Below are 16,155 nucleotides of genomic sequence, written 5' to 3'. Positions count from 1 at the left end.
GTGATAGAATCTCTGACCAAAATGAAGTCAGCAGGACAAGGTACCCCAGCCATGGAGGTGGAGGAGCACGTCATGGAACATACGGCGATGATTTCCAAACTGAGCGCAGCCATGGATCGCGTTGTCCAGAATATGGACCGCTGGGAGACACAGGGAGTTTTTCCAGCGCCTCTACCAGCACAACCGGGGTCTACCCTGAACACCCCTTTCCCACCTGAACCTAGCAGGATCCATCTATCCATACCACAGGGATACGACGGAGATGCTGCAGGCTGCCAGGGTTTCCTCCTAAAACTAAGCATGTACCTGGCCACGGTCCACCCAGCTCCATCGGACCGTGAGAAGAGTTTCGCCCTCGCCTCGTGCCTCACCAGGAAAGCCCTGGAGTGGGCCAGCGCTGTGTGTGGAGGGGGAGATGCGGCGTTGGATGATTTTGAGGAGTTCACCCGCTGTTTCCGGACAGTATTCGACCACTCACCCGAGGGCAGAGCGGCGGGTGAGCGCCTCTACCATCTGAGGCAGGAGATGAGGAGCGCCCAGAAGTTTGCGCTGGAGTTTAGGACCCTGGCTGCCGTCGCTGGATGGAGCAACAGGGCCCTGATCGACTATTACCGCTGTAGTCTACGTGAGGATGTCTGTCGGGAGCTGGTCTGCAGAGACACCACCCTCACCTTCGACCAGCTGGTGGACCTGTCCATCCGGCTGGACAACCTGCTGGCTACTCGCGGACGTCCAGATCGGGGTCTGGTTTTTCCATCCTCCCGCACACCCTCTCCGATACCCATGGAGCTGGGAGGTGCGGTGCGCAGGGAGACCAGAGGGGGTTCCCTCTCGTGCACCATATGTGGCCGCAGAGGTCACACTGCTGGTCGGTGCCGGGTTGGTTCCTCTGGGAATAGAGGCAGTAGGCAGGGCACTCTGGCATCACCCCAGGTGAGTAGGCACCATTCTCATCCAGAGCCCTCTGTTGCACATATGTTTGTCACTGTTACTTTTCCTGAATTTTCCCCGCGTTCCCAGCATAAGGTGCTAGTAGATTCAGGCGCGGCTGGGAATTTCATTAATAAAGGATTAGCTCATAGTTTAGGGATCCCCATTGTTCCTGTGCATATGCCTTTCCCCGTTCATGCCTTAGATAGTCGACCATTAGAGTCAGGGTTTATCAGGGAGGCAACCGCTCCTTTGAGTATGGTAACGCGGGGGGTCTCAGGGAAAAGATGAGTCTTTTTCTTATTGATTCTCCTGCGTATTTCGTGGTGCTGGGCCTACCCTGGTTAGCTTGTCATAACCCCACTGTTTCTTGGCCACAGAGGGCTCTCACGGGGTGGTCACGAGAGTGCTCAGGTAGGTGTTTAGGGGTTTCCGTTGGTGCTACTACGGTGGAAAGTCCAGACCAGGTCTCCACCGTGCGCATTCTCACAGAATATTCAGATTTGGCTCTCGCCTTCTGTAAAAAGAAGGCGACTCAATTACCACCCCATCGACGGGGGGATTGTGCGAAAGATCTCCTGGTAGAGCTGAATATCCCGGGAGTCACGTGTATCCCGTCGCAAGCGGAGACGGTGGCTATGGAGACATATGTCTCCGAATCCCTGCGTCAGGGGTACATTCAGCCCTCCATTTCACTTGTCTCCTCAAGTTTCTTTTTTGTGAAGAAGAAGGATGGAGGTTTGTGCCCGTGCATTGATTATCGAGGTCTCAATAAAATCACGGTGAGGTATAGTTAGTTACCCGCTACCTCTTATTGCTATGGCGATTGAGTCAATGCACAGGGCTCGCTTCTTCAATAAACTGGATCTCAGGAGTGCGTAAAATCTGGTGCGTATTCGGAAGTGAGACGAGTGTAAGACGGCATTTTGTACCACCTCAGGGCATTATGAGTACCTCGTCATGCCGTATGGGTTGCAGCCGTGCGTAATTAGCCGACTCCCACCACGGTAAAGGAGGTGCAGTTATCCGGGGTTTTCGTCAGGTTGCTGCTCCCATTACCTCACTGATAAAGGGGGGCCCGGTGTGCTTGCAGTGGTCAGCTGAGGGGAACATGGCTTTTAGGCACCTGAAGGCTCTGTTTACCTCGGTTCCTGTGTTGGCTCATCCGGATCCCTCTTTGCCGTTTATAGTGGAGGTGGACGCATCCGAACCTGGGATAGGAGCAGTGCTCTCTCAGCGCTCCGGTATGCCACTGAAGCTCCGCCCCTGTGCCTTCTTTTCGAAGAACCTCAGCCTGGCGGAGCGAAACTTTGATGTGGGGGACCGGGAGCTGTTGGCTGTCGTCAAGGCCTTGAAGGCGTGGAGACATTGGCATGAGGGTGCTAAACATCCTTTTCTCATCTGGACTGACCATCGCAAACTGGAGTACATCCATGGGGGCGAGGAGACTGAATCCTCGTCAGGCAAGGTGGGCCATGTTTTTCACCCGTTTTGTGTTTACCCTCTCTTACCGACCAGGCTCCCAGAACATTAAGGCAGACGCACTGTCCCGGTTGTATGACACAGAGGAGCGGTCCATGGATCCCAGTCCCATACTTCCAGACTCTTGTTTGGTGGTGCCAAACAATGAACATTCACCTGTAGAATGGTCGTTAAGACTCTAACAGCTTACAGATGGTAGGCAATGATGGTAGGCAATTCAGGTCACAGTTATGAAAACTTAAGACACTAAAGAGGCCTTTCTACTGACTCTGAAAATCACAGAAAGAAAGATGCCCAGGGTCCCTGCTCATCTGAGTGGCATGCTGCAAGGAAGCATGAGGACTGCAGATGTGGCCAGGGCAATAATTTGCAATGTTCGTAGTGTGAGACGCCGAAGACAGCGCTACAGGGAGACAAGACGGACAGCTGATGGTCCTCGCAGTGGCAGACCACGTGTAACAACATCTGCACAGACCACGTGTAACAACACCCGCATCGGTACATGCGAACATCACACCTGCGGGACAGGTACAGGATGGCAACAACAACTGCCTGAGTTACACCTATAAAGCACAATCCCTCCATCAGTGCTCAGACTGAATAGACTGAATAATAGGCTGAGAGAGGCTGGACTGGGGGCTTGTAGGCCTGTTGTAAGGCAGGTCCTCACCAGACATCACCGGCAACGTCGCCTATGGGCACAAACCCACCGTCGCTGGATCAGACAGGACTGGGAAAAAGTGTTCTTCACTGACGAGTCGCGGTTTTGTCTCACCAGGGGTGATGGTCGGATTTGCGTTTATCGTCGAAAGAATGAGCGTTACAGAGGCCTGTACTTTGGAGCGGGATCGATTTGGAGGTGGAGGGTCCGTCATGGACTGGGGCGGTGTGTCACAGCATCATCGGACTGAGCTTGTTGTCATTGCAGGCAATCTCAATGCTATGCGTTACAGGGAAGACATCCTCCTCCCTCATGTGGTACCCTTCCTGCAGGCTCATCCTGACATGACCCTGCAGCATGACAATGCCACCACGCACAGAACGAGCAGTATGGCTGATTTCCTACAAGACAGGAATGTCAGTGTTCTGCCATGGCCAGCAAAGAGCCCGGATCTCAATCCCATTGAGCATGTCTAGGACCTGTTGGATCGGATGGAGAGGACAGGGCCATTCCCCCCTAGAAATGTCTGGGATCTTGCAGGTGCCTTGGTGGAAGAGTGGGGTAACATCTCACAGGAATAACTGGCAAGTCTGGTGCAGTCCATGAGGAGGAGATGCACTGCAGTACTTAAAGCTGCTGATGGCCACACCAGATACTGACTGTTACTTTTGATTTTGCCCTTCCCCTTTCGTTCAGGGACACATTATTCAATTTCTGTTCGTCACATATCTGTGAAACTTGTTCCGTTTGTCTCAGTTTTTGAATCTTATGTTCGTACAAATATTTACACGTGTTACGTTTGCTGAAAATAATTGCAGTTGACAGTGAGAGGACATACATACATACATACATACACACACACACACATACATACATACATACATACATACATACATACATACACACGCACACGCACACGCACACACGCACACACATACACATATACATACATGTAAGTGGGGCAGCAGGTAGCCTAGTGGTTAGAGCATTGGGCCATTAACCGAGAGGTTGCCAGATCAAATCCCCGAGCTGACAAGGTAAAAATCTGTCGTTCTGCTCTTGAACAAGGCAATTAACCCACTGTTCCTATGGCCGTCGTTGTAAATAAGAATTTGTTCTTAACTGACTTGCCTAAAGTTAAAATTTTAAAAACAATCATACGCTCTAACAATAATGCTACAGAAGTGACACCCAGACAGGGACGGTGCCAACAGATTACAACCACGAGTGATCAACTTTATAACATGTTGTCTTCTTTTAATGTGACCCTCTTCCTGTCTCATAACAGATCCAGCCCCAGACGGTGGCCCTGACGCAGACTACATCTTCAGCCCAGCCCCAGGTCCAGATGATTCCAGCAGGCACAGCCACAGCCCAGGTGGTTCAGCAGAAGCTCCTCCAGCAGCAGGTGGTGACTGCAGCTGCCTCGCCTCAGATACAGACCCCACCCTCCACACAGCCCGGCCCAACATGCCCCAGTTTCCGCTGTAGCAGAGTCCCCAGTACAGCAGCAGCCAGCCAAGGGCCAGGCCACGGAGGGGCCATGAGGGGCAAGACCCAGGCCAAGCCCAGCGGGGGCAGCAGCTAGGTGCCCACAGGACTAGTTAGTGCTCCCCTTTCAGCTAGGCTAAGCAGGACATCTCATCAGTGTAAATGCACTCAGTGACTGAGGAGCAGCATTATGAAGAGATCCAGCGTTATGAAGGAGTGGTGGAGTCCAGTTTGAGGTGGCTGTGTTGAATCTAACCTGGTTTAAGGAACTGCTCCATATAAAGGAATGACCTGTCTTTTAAGAGTGTCATCATCTATCTTCAACACAGTACTGTAACTGTCGGCTGTTTCCTTCGACTGTTTCAGAAGGTCTCCCCTGGAGGAAACCTGGACCAACATCCAGGGGGAGGTTTAAGATCAGAAAAGCAGAAAAACAATATTCATGCCTTTTTTTAAATTGATGAATATATTAATGTTACTCCATAGATATCCTGTGGCTATGGGCTGGTGCATGGCTCATTTGGGGAATGTCCATTTGAATAATGTTTTGTGTATTCATACATTGTCCCTGTCCGCCTTGATGATATTATTCTCATGCTTACCGTTTATGATGTCTGTAATTTCATAGTTGGTAGATATAGAAAACACCCTTCTTGTTAAAAAAAGGTATCTTGATAAAGTAATGCATATTAATGAGGCTACATCTCAGTAGTACAGATGCATTGCATTGCCTACCAGAACGATAAAGGTGGGAGGACTTCCGTCCTCATGCTAATTGTCATTGTGAAAGTTATTCACAGACATCAAAGCCCTGAGTCATTAGTGAATGCATTTTTACCTGTAGAAACACATTCACATAACCCTTTTCAATGTATCAATTTAACATTGACAGAAGTGTCCCTAAAAGTTAGCTCGTTAATTGTTTGCATAAGAGGGAACTTGACTCTTAAATGGAACATTTCAGGGTTTTTTTTGTAACCTTCAGATATTTAATGGATAATAATGCATTTTCCTTCAGTCTATTATGTTTATGTAACAAATACACTGTAAACATGTACTTTAGAATATTGTGTTTTCTCATAAATATGCCATTTTTTTATTGATGTTGAAGAAAAAAAACTGTAAATAACAATGAAAAAGGAAAACATTTGTACTTGTAAAGTAGTTGTGTTTTCAGCCTAATTGTAATAAAGTGTTTTGTTTTTATACACAATATCTGGTCTGACCTAAGTAGTGATAATCATATCTTTACGTTGTAAGTTTGAGCCATGTAGTCTGAAGAAAGCTTGTGATTGTGTCTCTGGCACCCTACGTTATCTCCCAAGAAAGGCAATATTACCACTGCACTGGATAACCTATCTATCTATAGGGGCAACCAGCTAATATTTTCATTACATACAGTGCATTCGGAAAGTATTCAGACCCCTTGACTTTTTCCACATTGTTACAGCCTTATTCTAAAATTGATTCAATTGCCCCCCCCTACAGATAATAACCCATAATAAGAAAGCAAAAACAGGTTTTTGATTAAAAAAATAATAAAACAATGTACTAAAAATGAAATATCACATTTACAAATATTCAGACCCTTTACTCAGTACTTTGTTGAAGCACCTTTGACAGCGATTACAGCCTCGAGTCTTCTTGGGTATGACGCTACAAGCTTGGTACACCTGTATTTGGGGAGTTTCTCCCATTTTTCTCTGCAGATCCTCTCAAGTTCTGTCAGATTGGATAGGGAGCGTCGCTGCAGTTTTTTCAGGTCTCTCCAGAGATGTTCGATCGGGTTCAGGTCCGGGCTCTGGCTGTTCCATTCATGGACATTCAGAGACTTTTCCCGAATCCACTCCTGCATTGTCTTGGCTGTGTGCTTAGGGTCGTTGTCCTGTTGGAAGGTGCACCTCTGGAGCAGGCTTTCATCACGGATCTCTGTACTTTCCTCCGTTCATCTTTCCCAGGATCCTGATTCAGGCCAAAGAGTTCAATCTCGGTATCATCAGATCAGAGAATATTGTTTCTCATACCCTTCCCCCAGGTCTGTGTTTCTTTCCAAATCATGTCCAATCAATTTAATTTACCACAGGACTCCAAAGAAGTTGTAGAAACATCTCAAGGATGATCACTGGAAACAGGATGCACCTGAGCTCAATTTCGAGTCTCATAGCAAAGGGTCTCAATTATTGAAATAAGGTAATTCTGTTTTTATTCTTAATAAATTTGCTAAAATGTTCTACACTTTTCGCTTTGTCATGAGGTGTTTTGTGTAGCTTAATGAGAGGAAAACGTAACAATGTGGAAAAAGTCAAGTGGTCTGAATACTTTCCGGGTGCACTGTAAGTTTACTATTTATAACACATTTCCTGTGATATAACCGTTGGGAAATAATGGGTACTACTACCGTATAATAGGTTAAATCAAAAAATGGAATATGCTGCAAAAGCCTTTCTCAGTGTTTTAGTCATGAGGGAGAAAAGAAAGCTCTCAACAGCGCTGTCTGTTTCCCCCTGCTGGCTGCTGACAGTGGCAGATATATCAGAAGAGAACACATTTATTTGAGCAGGAGGGCAGAGATTCAGGCCTAAAGCCACTCAGAAGATCCTAGATCACTGGATCAGAGGGCATGTCACACAGTGTCAGAAGAGTCAGACTGTGTAGAAGGGCTATACACACCACTATAGTTAATGTTGCTATCACTGCTAACATTTAAAAGACCAGTATTGTAATCTGGTCTGTTAACGGGAGCACATAAGAAGACAAAGGCCAATTTAATGCAATGAATGACGTTTAATAAATTGTCTTAAGTTACTTGGTCTTTAAGGACTGTTTGAAGGGCTTGAACAGGCCTTTGGAGATGGCAGAAAACATCATGACGAGAAGTGGACGTTTGTGAGGCGTCTCCTGTTGGGAGCTGGCGGGGAGATCCTTTGGCAGTGCAGACATGGCAGCATGTGGCACTATGCTGGGCACTACAGAAGAGAGAGAGAGTTGACATGCACTTTAATCTAGAAATGATGTAATATATGTTACAACTCAACATAATTGACACTGATAAATGAGAACCAACAGCTTGAGTTTTGGAGAATATAATTACTTTTACATAAGAGATGACTACTGATTGCGTATATAACCTTTGTAAGGTTATTTTGAAAAGGCATTTCTTTGTACACCAATATCTCAAACAATATCCTGTCGTGTGAAGGTGGCAGGGAAGTCAGGCGCAGGAGAGTCAAACGGAGTGTAAAATGGAGTCTTTTAATAAATGTCCAAGTAACATGCTCCATAACACTAAATAGAAAAATTAATATAAACAAATATGGGTACGAAAACCCGTCGCGCACCTATACAAAAAACACTACACTGACAATAAACAATCTCTGACAAAGACATGAGGGGAAACAGAGGGTTAAATACACAACAGGTAATGAATGGGATTGAAAACAGGTGTGTGGGAAGACAAGACAAAACCAATAGAAAATGAAAAATGGATCAATGATGGCTAGAAGACCGGTGACGTCGAACGCCGAGCACCGCCCGAACAAGGAGAGGCAACGACTTCGGTAGAAGTCGTGACAGGTCTGTACTTGTTCTGATTCAGAGCGGTGGGAATCCTTGTTCCCTTTCTTGAATAGCTAAGTATTTAAAGAGAAAAACATGTTTTAAAAAATGTCACAGCTGAACAACCTCATGATGATAACAATCACACCTACCACACCAGCACAACAACATTTATGATTGGTTTTGGAATGAACGGATGGTTTTATAATTTTTACACTGAATTGCATTGTTTACTCACATTATCTCCCACAACTGTTCATTTAAATATGTTTGCTGTACCTTTAAGTTGCTTGTCAGCCTGACCAGCCTTTGTAGAAAATATCATTTCCCGCTGCTACCCCTCACATCCTCAGCCAGTGGAAGAGCCTTAGGCCCGGTGGTTTTGACTGATGTTCTTGAGGCTGCCCTCAATGCCTCATTACATCTGTGGAGAAGCGCTTCACTCAAAGACTAGACAAGAATCCTATCAAATGAAGAGTCCTGAGTCGACACGGCCTGTTGGAGGATTTTCTCCGAGCCAAACTCCCCCAACAGATTTTTATAGACGACTCTGTAGACTTTATGAATCCTCAAGTTCTCTGGATAGGCTTGTGTCTCAGAGCAGCCTGACCATGCACAGAAGACCTCCATAACTTTGGGGATCAGGTCTTGTGACTTGCGTGTGACGTCAACTGGGTAATCTTCTGCTGGGGTTTGGATTTCTGTTAGAATTCTCACCACTAACATGCTGATGAGGCCGGTGAAGTCATCATCACTGCCCAAGTTATCAGAGGATGGGGTTGGAAGTGTGACATCTTTGACCATGTCTGGGCTGGTTGACATATCGTCCCTGACAATGTTTTGAGCTACACCAGAATGACTGGTGGTATCAACTTCCTCTCCATCAATGTTCGCCTTAAAAATTTGTGCTGCATTGGAGGTTTCGCTTGTTGCCATAATGACGCCAGAAGGAGACAGCCGAGGCGAGGACTTGCCACTCAATAGATTGCCTACATCAGATATAGTGGTTTCATATGTTTGGAGAGATTCAGTTGGAGAGGATCCTCTACTTTCTGCATCAGATTTCACAGAGTACATGACCTGGCTTACCATCACTTTGGTAAAGAGACTGACTGTGTCACTAAATACTGATGAAGAAGAAGAGCATGAAATTCTTCAGACACTCTAGCCAACACCTTGGCCCCCTGAGCCAAAGTCATTGAAGTTGAATAGGGCACAAAACTAGGAAGCAGGAGGCACTTAACAGAGTCCTCTACAAACAGCTGAACCAGCTCGTAAGTTGTGGGCTTCCCCACCTTGTCATTCCTCTTCAGCTTCGAAAGGATGGTATCAGATGCACTCTTTCCAGCCGCCACTGTCAGTCCCAGAGGGGTCAAGTTGCTATCAGAAATTATGCGGTTGACTTGGTGACTGAGATCACGGGAGAGAGCACCAATCCTACCCTGAGATATGAGCTCCTCCAGTCTAGCTATTGCATCTGTTAGATCAGGGTGAGATGTAACCTGCCCTTCTGCCTCTGGATATTCCTTCTTCATGATAGTATCGGCTATGGCAAACATTATTGTTCTGGCATCACACACCATTGTTTTTGGCTTAGTAGAGTTGCTCATGTCAATGACTGAGCATCTTACAATGGGCTGAGCAGGACTCTCGGGTAACTCAGAAGGAATGGGAGTGCCAGGGAGTGCAAATTCCCACTCTGTCTTCTGTGATTTGGCAGTTGAGAATGACAACGAGAAGGAAGACCGCAGTGACTCTTGATAGACCAATTCCTCGCCACATTCGCTGCTTATCTTCTCAATGTTCTCCAGCATAGTTCCAACCACTTTATCTATTTGTGAAAGCTGTCCTGCAGCCACCATTTGACAGTTCTTTCTGAATGGAAACCAGAATATGGCTGAGGGTATTTTTGGCTTGAGCCTTCGTTGCTTTGGCTTGTCTTTGCAATGAGAAATAATTCCTCATCTTTGCCTTCACATTGTGGTAAATAGTCTTTGCAGTTATCCAGATTTTCTTCTCAGATACTTCCACACCAGTCAGGGGGCTTACAGCTGCAGCATTCGTGGCTTCTGAGGGTTTCTCATCACTCAGTTGAAGCATAGAGTCTGCCTGCCATAGAGTAGTAGGAGACTTGCGGATCTAATTGGCTTATCTAATTCAGCTTTCTTCACAATGCCTTTGACATCTTCAACAAAGCTATCAATTATATTTGGCGCCTCCGAATTCATATTGGTCTGTATGAGCCCAGTGGCCACGGAATGATGGATCGTGTCAGGGTGAGACGCATTCATCAAGCTGGGAGTGGCAATTAATGAATAGGAATGTTCAACCAAACCAGAGGTTCCCCTGGAGTCCCATCTCACTAGAATCTCGCTCACAGCCTTTGAGGCTTTTGTCTTGAACTTGACACTTGATAGAATGTCAAGGTTTTTCACCAATGCCTTGCAAGATATACACGAGTTCAGCTCCGTTGGGAAAGAAAAGTCTTCATCGTCCAGGTCCTCCACTGCAAGGTCACTGCCAGATGCCAACATTTTAACTTTCACAGCCACTTCTTGAAGCAGCTTAACCGAGTCTGCATCTTCTCCTTTCAATTCATCCACCATGTCTGCAATAACAGTGATCACCTCTTCTGTTGCAGATGGAATGTAGGAATCAACATCTAACTGGTCCTCTGGAGCAGTGGAATCATAGAAAAACTTCTGGACCATGTTAATCATCTGTTCAGCGGCCTGAGTACCAGAGGCAATGGGGGACGACCGCCCTGAAATGGTTCTACTGCTGGTCAAAGAGAGGGCCAAGTTGAGCTGTTCAAGCACCTCCTTGATAAGACCAACGGTCAGCTCAGGTGGGCAAGAGGCCAACATCTCATGGTCAGAGAGTTGCTCCTGGACACTGCTAATGATACTGTCCTCTGGCATTCCCAGGTGGACTTTCAGTGAGGTCTGGGAACTTTAAAATGAACAAGCAAAGTATGTTAATTGCTGTCTGAAGTTGGAAAATAGATATCTTACTGCTAACAAATCTAACAAGCATTATAATTGAGTATTCTAAATGCAATTTATATGTGTGCATTAGATATTGCAAAACACACCTGTTAGAAAGCTGGAAAATATTTAAATGGAGAAATTATTGTTCATCAGTTTGAGGGTTAGGATTAACTGCACACACACACACACATTATGGGGAACATACAGTACCTCTTGGAAGAGGGTGTGCTAGACCTTGGTCGGAGAGCCCTGCCGCCACAGTTACACATCTCCTTCGCCAAATATTTAACTTCCTGGATGAGCTCCAGTCTTTTCTGCTCAAAGGCAGTGAAGGATCTTGCACTGCAGCCCCTCTTGAGTGAGTCAGCGTTGTCATAAAAGCCTGTCACCCCTAGAATGCGGGCCAGGGCCGGCAGCAGGATCTGCAGGGTGGTCTGTGCAATGAAGTTGACAATGGTCTTGCACAATTTTGCAAGCTGTTCCTTTGTCATCTGCATTGCACAAACAAAACAGAACACAGCAGGTTTGGCAAATAAACTCTGATGTAAAGTATTCTAGATTGAACAGAATGCATTTTATCAACATCGTTTTCCTTATCTGTGACTGAATTCAAAGTTGAATGAAGTATGACAGATTAATGAACGTAATAGCAGAATAGAACTATGGTTAATTCCTCTCTCTTTATTCAACACAACATTCCCAAATCAAAGGTCAAAGGCTGATGGAGAAACTTACAGGTTTTTAAAATCCTTTATAGATCACTTGCCATTGCCTAGAAAATAAAAAATAAATGTGTTTTAGTTACTTTTTATTTCCTTCTGCACAAAATATGTGAGGTTAGAGCAAAACATGGGCCTAACATACTCATCAGTAAGATTGCGCATGAATGAGATGAGGATTGGGTAGCAGTCCTCCAGCTCATCTTTGTTGCCTGGGCCGAATGCAGCCTTAAGAGCATTCTTCTCCAAGAGCTCAATAACAAATCCTCTGTCCAGGTGTTTATTCCTCAATCCTAAATATGTTATTACCGTATAGGACAATTCAGGATAAGTCAGACGCTTTTCTCTTAATACAATACTTTGATAAAATTGCTACAATAGGACTATTGAATAAAACTATCCATGCAACATTTTCTTACTGACTCCAGTTTGACTACAGTTTCTAACATGACCTTTATCTATGATATGCAGGTTTAGAGAACCAACATACTACAGAGGGAAAATCTATGACCTGCATCCGTATCAGTGCCCTGCTCCCCTGACTTCTTGGCACTACTTTTCCTCTTCGCCTTGGATAGAATATAATAGAATAGATTCCAGATCACAAATAATAGACATGTTACATCAGGTCAATGCAGCTATTGTGACAATTGAGTGTTACTAGTCTAGTAGTTTCCCTGTCACTCCTGCCATTTTACCTTTCCTGTCTTCTTGGGCTCGTTCTTGAGCTGGCCCACTGGTTCTTCCTCAACAAACTCCCTCCCCTCCCTCTGGGGATCATCATCATCTCTCTGTACTACATGAAGGACATAGGAATTTCATGTCAATGTCAGATTAGAATCTTACAAAGGACATCATAGAGCCACAGCCATATCAGAGCTAAACTGGTGATTGATTTAATAGAGAGAATTATACATTTGTTTTGCAATAGACAGTTGTTATCTTAAACTACGTTTTCCTTAGTTACATTCCCAAATATTTTGTGTCATTTAACCTACCTTTTCTTCATCCATAATAGCATACAGTATTTTTTATATCTCGAAAAACTTGTCCTTGTCTGTGTTGTTTTCACTCATGTTGAGTTTACTGAGGACTATATTGCAGCCACTGACGAATTAAGAACTACATACCACGTCATGGAATGTTAGACCTTCATTAATATTGGGGGGGAAATATATTGATCAGATTACACAATTTCCCCATCAACCGTTTTCGATACAGCTAGGCCCACATGGAAATCTTTTCACTAAGCACTGCGACTCAGTAGGTCAAAACAGAAATAAACCTAGTCTAATTTCGTGTCGCCCTCTTGTGGATTTATTACGGTACCCCATTTAGTGATCTATTCCTTATAGTGCATTCCTTAAAAGTAGGCCTACATCAGGGAATAATGTGCTATTTGGTAGCATATTCCTCTCTAGCCCATGCCTCCACCAATATAATGATTTTAGATTTGTAGGAAGAAGCGAACGAGAGTGTACACTTCAGAAGTAGGGAGATATTATTGGACTGTATCCCTAGGCTATAGCCAGGCCTAAACCAAGTAGCCTTGAGTACGAACCCAAAAGCTTGGATTGCCAAAGGCCTATCAGAGCTAAATTGTTGATAACAACTTTAAACTTACTGTAAAACATGTTCTACCTTCCCCTATATTTCACTTACCTATTCTTCCACCATAGCTAATTTTATATTATATTTCGAAAAGCATGTCAAGCATGACATTGACTCTACTTTCACGTTGAGTTGATGAAAGAGCATTTTTGCATACGCAGACTTTTAGTTAGTCGGGGACGTCATGGACTGAAGGCAGTAGAGGTTAATTGTTTTAAAGAAAGGTTTATATGTCGCCCTCTTGTGGAATTATTTAGGTACAACAATGTGTTGTGTAGGATCCAAATTATTGTTTTCTCCTCATCCCTGTGTTACGTCCTATTATCAGTCATAAACAGATTACTCCCCCACAGAGCAATACACTTTAATAGTAAAGGGGTAACACTCTTTGTTCAAAGTAACAGAATAGCTGTAAGAGCGATGCAATTATTTGATGCACCACAAGGGGGCATTGTGTTGTCAGCATTGGGTTCGTGTCTCGTGTACTTTTGTATTTTTGTTTGAAAATAAAGTTGAAATATATAATCTCTTTTCGATTTTTTTATTCGATTATACTTCCGGTAACCTGCCTCACCCAATGTGTTATTTTTAATTTTTTAATTTTATAACACATTCAAGAACCTCCAGAAGCTAACCAGATATTTAGCTACAAGCTATTTAGTCATTGTTAGCCACTGCTAGCGGCTTTTACCTTCTGCACAGATACCAGCCCTGTTCTTAGCCTGGATAATACTCCGGCTGAGGCCCAGTCTACCAGTATTGGACTGTCTCTCCACAACAACGCTGGATTCCTGCCGTAATCCCTGGACCACTACTTCTGATCTTCACAGCTAGCTTGCAGCTAGCTAGCTCACAGCTTGCAGCTAGCTAGCTTGCACTCACCGTGGCACCCAGTACCGAAGCTATCCCTGAGGCCCACCTCCCGGCCTACTCAGCTGTTCACCCAAACCCCACTCATACACGGCTAGAGCCCAATACTCCACCGGATCCTTGCTGTAAACTCTGGACCTTGGCACCGGTTCACCGCTGCTACCGATTGGCTATAGTGGCTAACGCCACTGCCACGAAGCTAGCACCAGTTAGCCATGAGCCAGGCGCATCTCCCGGCTAGCAAACTAAATTCTACAATACCTCTTTCGCCATCTGGCTTGGATTCTCTGTCGACACGGCCCCCCGCCGCACCACCACGACTGGTCTGCCGACGAATACTCCATCCGCTGTGCCTTTCAACCGGCCTCTGTCGGAGGGCTACTAACTTTAAACGCCGTGTCGCCCGCGTGCTAGCGTAGTGGCGGCGTCCCTGTTCCATCTACTGCTGCCCTCTGGACACTATGATCACTTGGCTACATAGCTGATGCCTGCTGGACTGTCCATTAATCACGTGTCAGGGTTGCGTCAATTCGAATCTGGTATCAGGATAAGTATGACACTGAGTCACCGATTGTATACTATGTATTTTTTATTAGCTAAGCAATAAGTGGTAAATACAATTTTCGTATATACGGGCTCTATGTCACACCTCGCAGGTCAAAACAGAGAACTGACTTGTTCCTGACAAAGATATTACAATATACTCTGATGACAGAAGTAGTTCCTGCTTCCGAGCCGGCCTGTCAGAGTAGAGACTGGGCGTGGTTTAGACTCACCCAGCCTATCGTTGATTGTTGGCGCAGAGGCTGGTCCCAGCCCCCTAAGCGCTTCAGCGGTCAGTCGTTGTAGCTGTGTAGAATATACAGTTATCAGGCACCTGGCTCATGTTATCTAACAAAAGACCGTTTGTTCTCGCAACACTACGTTCTGAATGTGCCCCCACAACTCATTGCACAGTTCCTGTCTTCATGTTATTCTGTACTTTTCCATCATGAGAAAGGCCCATGGCCCTGAAACTGTTAACAATGTCTCAAGTCAGCTATGTTGCATAACACATACATACATCCACACAAGCCAACAGCAGATAATATTCAATCACATACAGTGCCTTGCGAAAGTATTCGGCCCACTTGAACTTTGCGACCTTTTGCCACATTTCAGGCTTCAAACATAAAGATATAAAACTGTATTTTTTTGTGAAGAATTAACAACAAGTGGGACACAATCATGAAGTGGAACGACATTTATTGGATATTTCAAACTTTTTTAACAAATCAAAAACTGAAAAATTGGGCGTGCAAAATTATTCAGCCCCCTTAAGTTAATACTTTGTAGCGCCACCTTTTGCTGCGATTACAACTGTAAGTCGCTTGGGGTATGTCTCTATCAGTTTTGCACATCGAGAGACTGACATTTTTTCCCATTCCTCCTTGCAAAACAGCTCGAGCTCAGTGAGGTTGGATGGAGAGCATTTGTGAACAGCAGTTTTCAGTTCTTTCCACAGATTCTCGATTGGATTCAGGTCTGGACTTTGACTTGGCCATTCTAACACCTGGATATGTTTATTTTTGAACCATTCCATTGTAGATTTTGCTTTATGTTTTGGATCATTGTCTTGTTGGAAGACAAATCTCCGTCCCAGTCTCAGGTGTTTTGCAGACTCCATCAGGTTTTCTTCCAGAATGGTCCTGTATTTGGCTCCATCCATCTTCCCATCAATTTTAACCATCTTCCCTGTCCCTGCTGAAGAAAAGCAGGCCCAAACCATGATGCTGCCACCACCATGTTTGACAGTGGGGATGGTGTGTTCAGCTGTGTTGCTTTTACGCCAAACATAACGTTTTGC

Source organism: Oncorhynchus mykiss, chromosome 6 (assembly GCF_013265735.2).
Source record: "Oncorhynchus mykiss isolate Arlee chromosome 6, USDA_OmykA_1.1, whole genome shotgun sequence".
Lineage (NCBI taxonomy): Eukaryota > Metazoa > Chordata > Actinopteri > Salmoniformes > Salmonidae > Oncorhynchus > Oncorhynchus mykiss.
Note: the sequence above shows the minus strand (reverse complement) of the source record.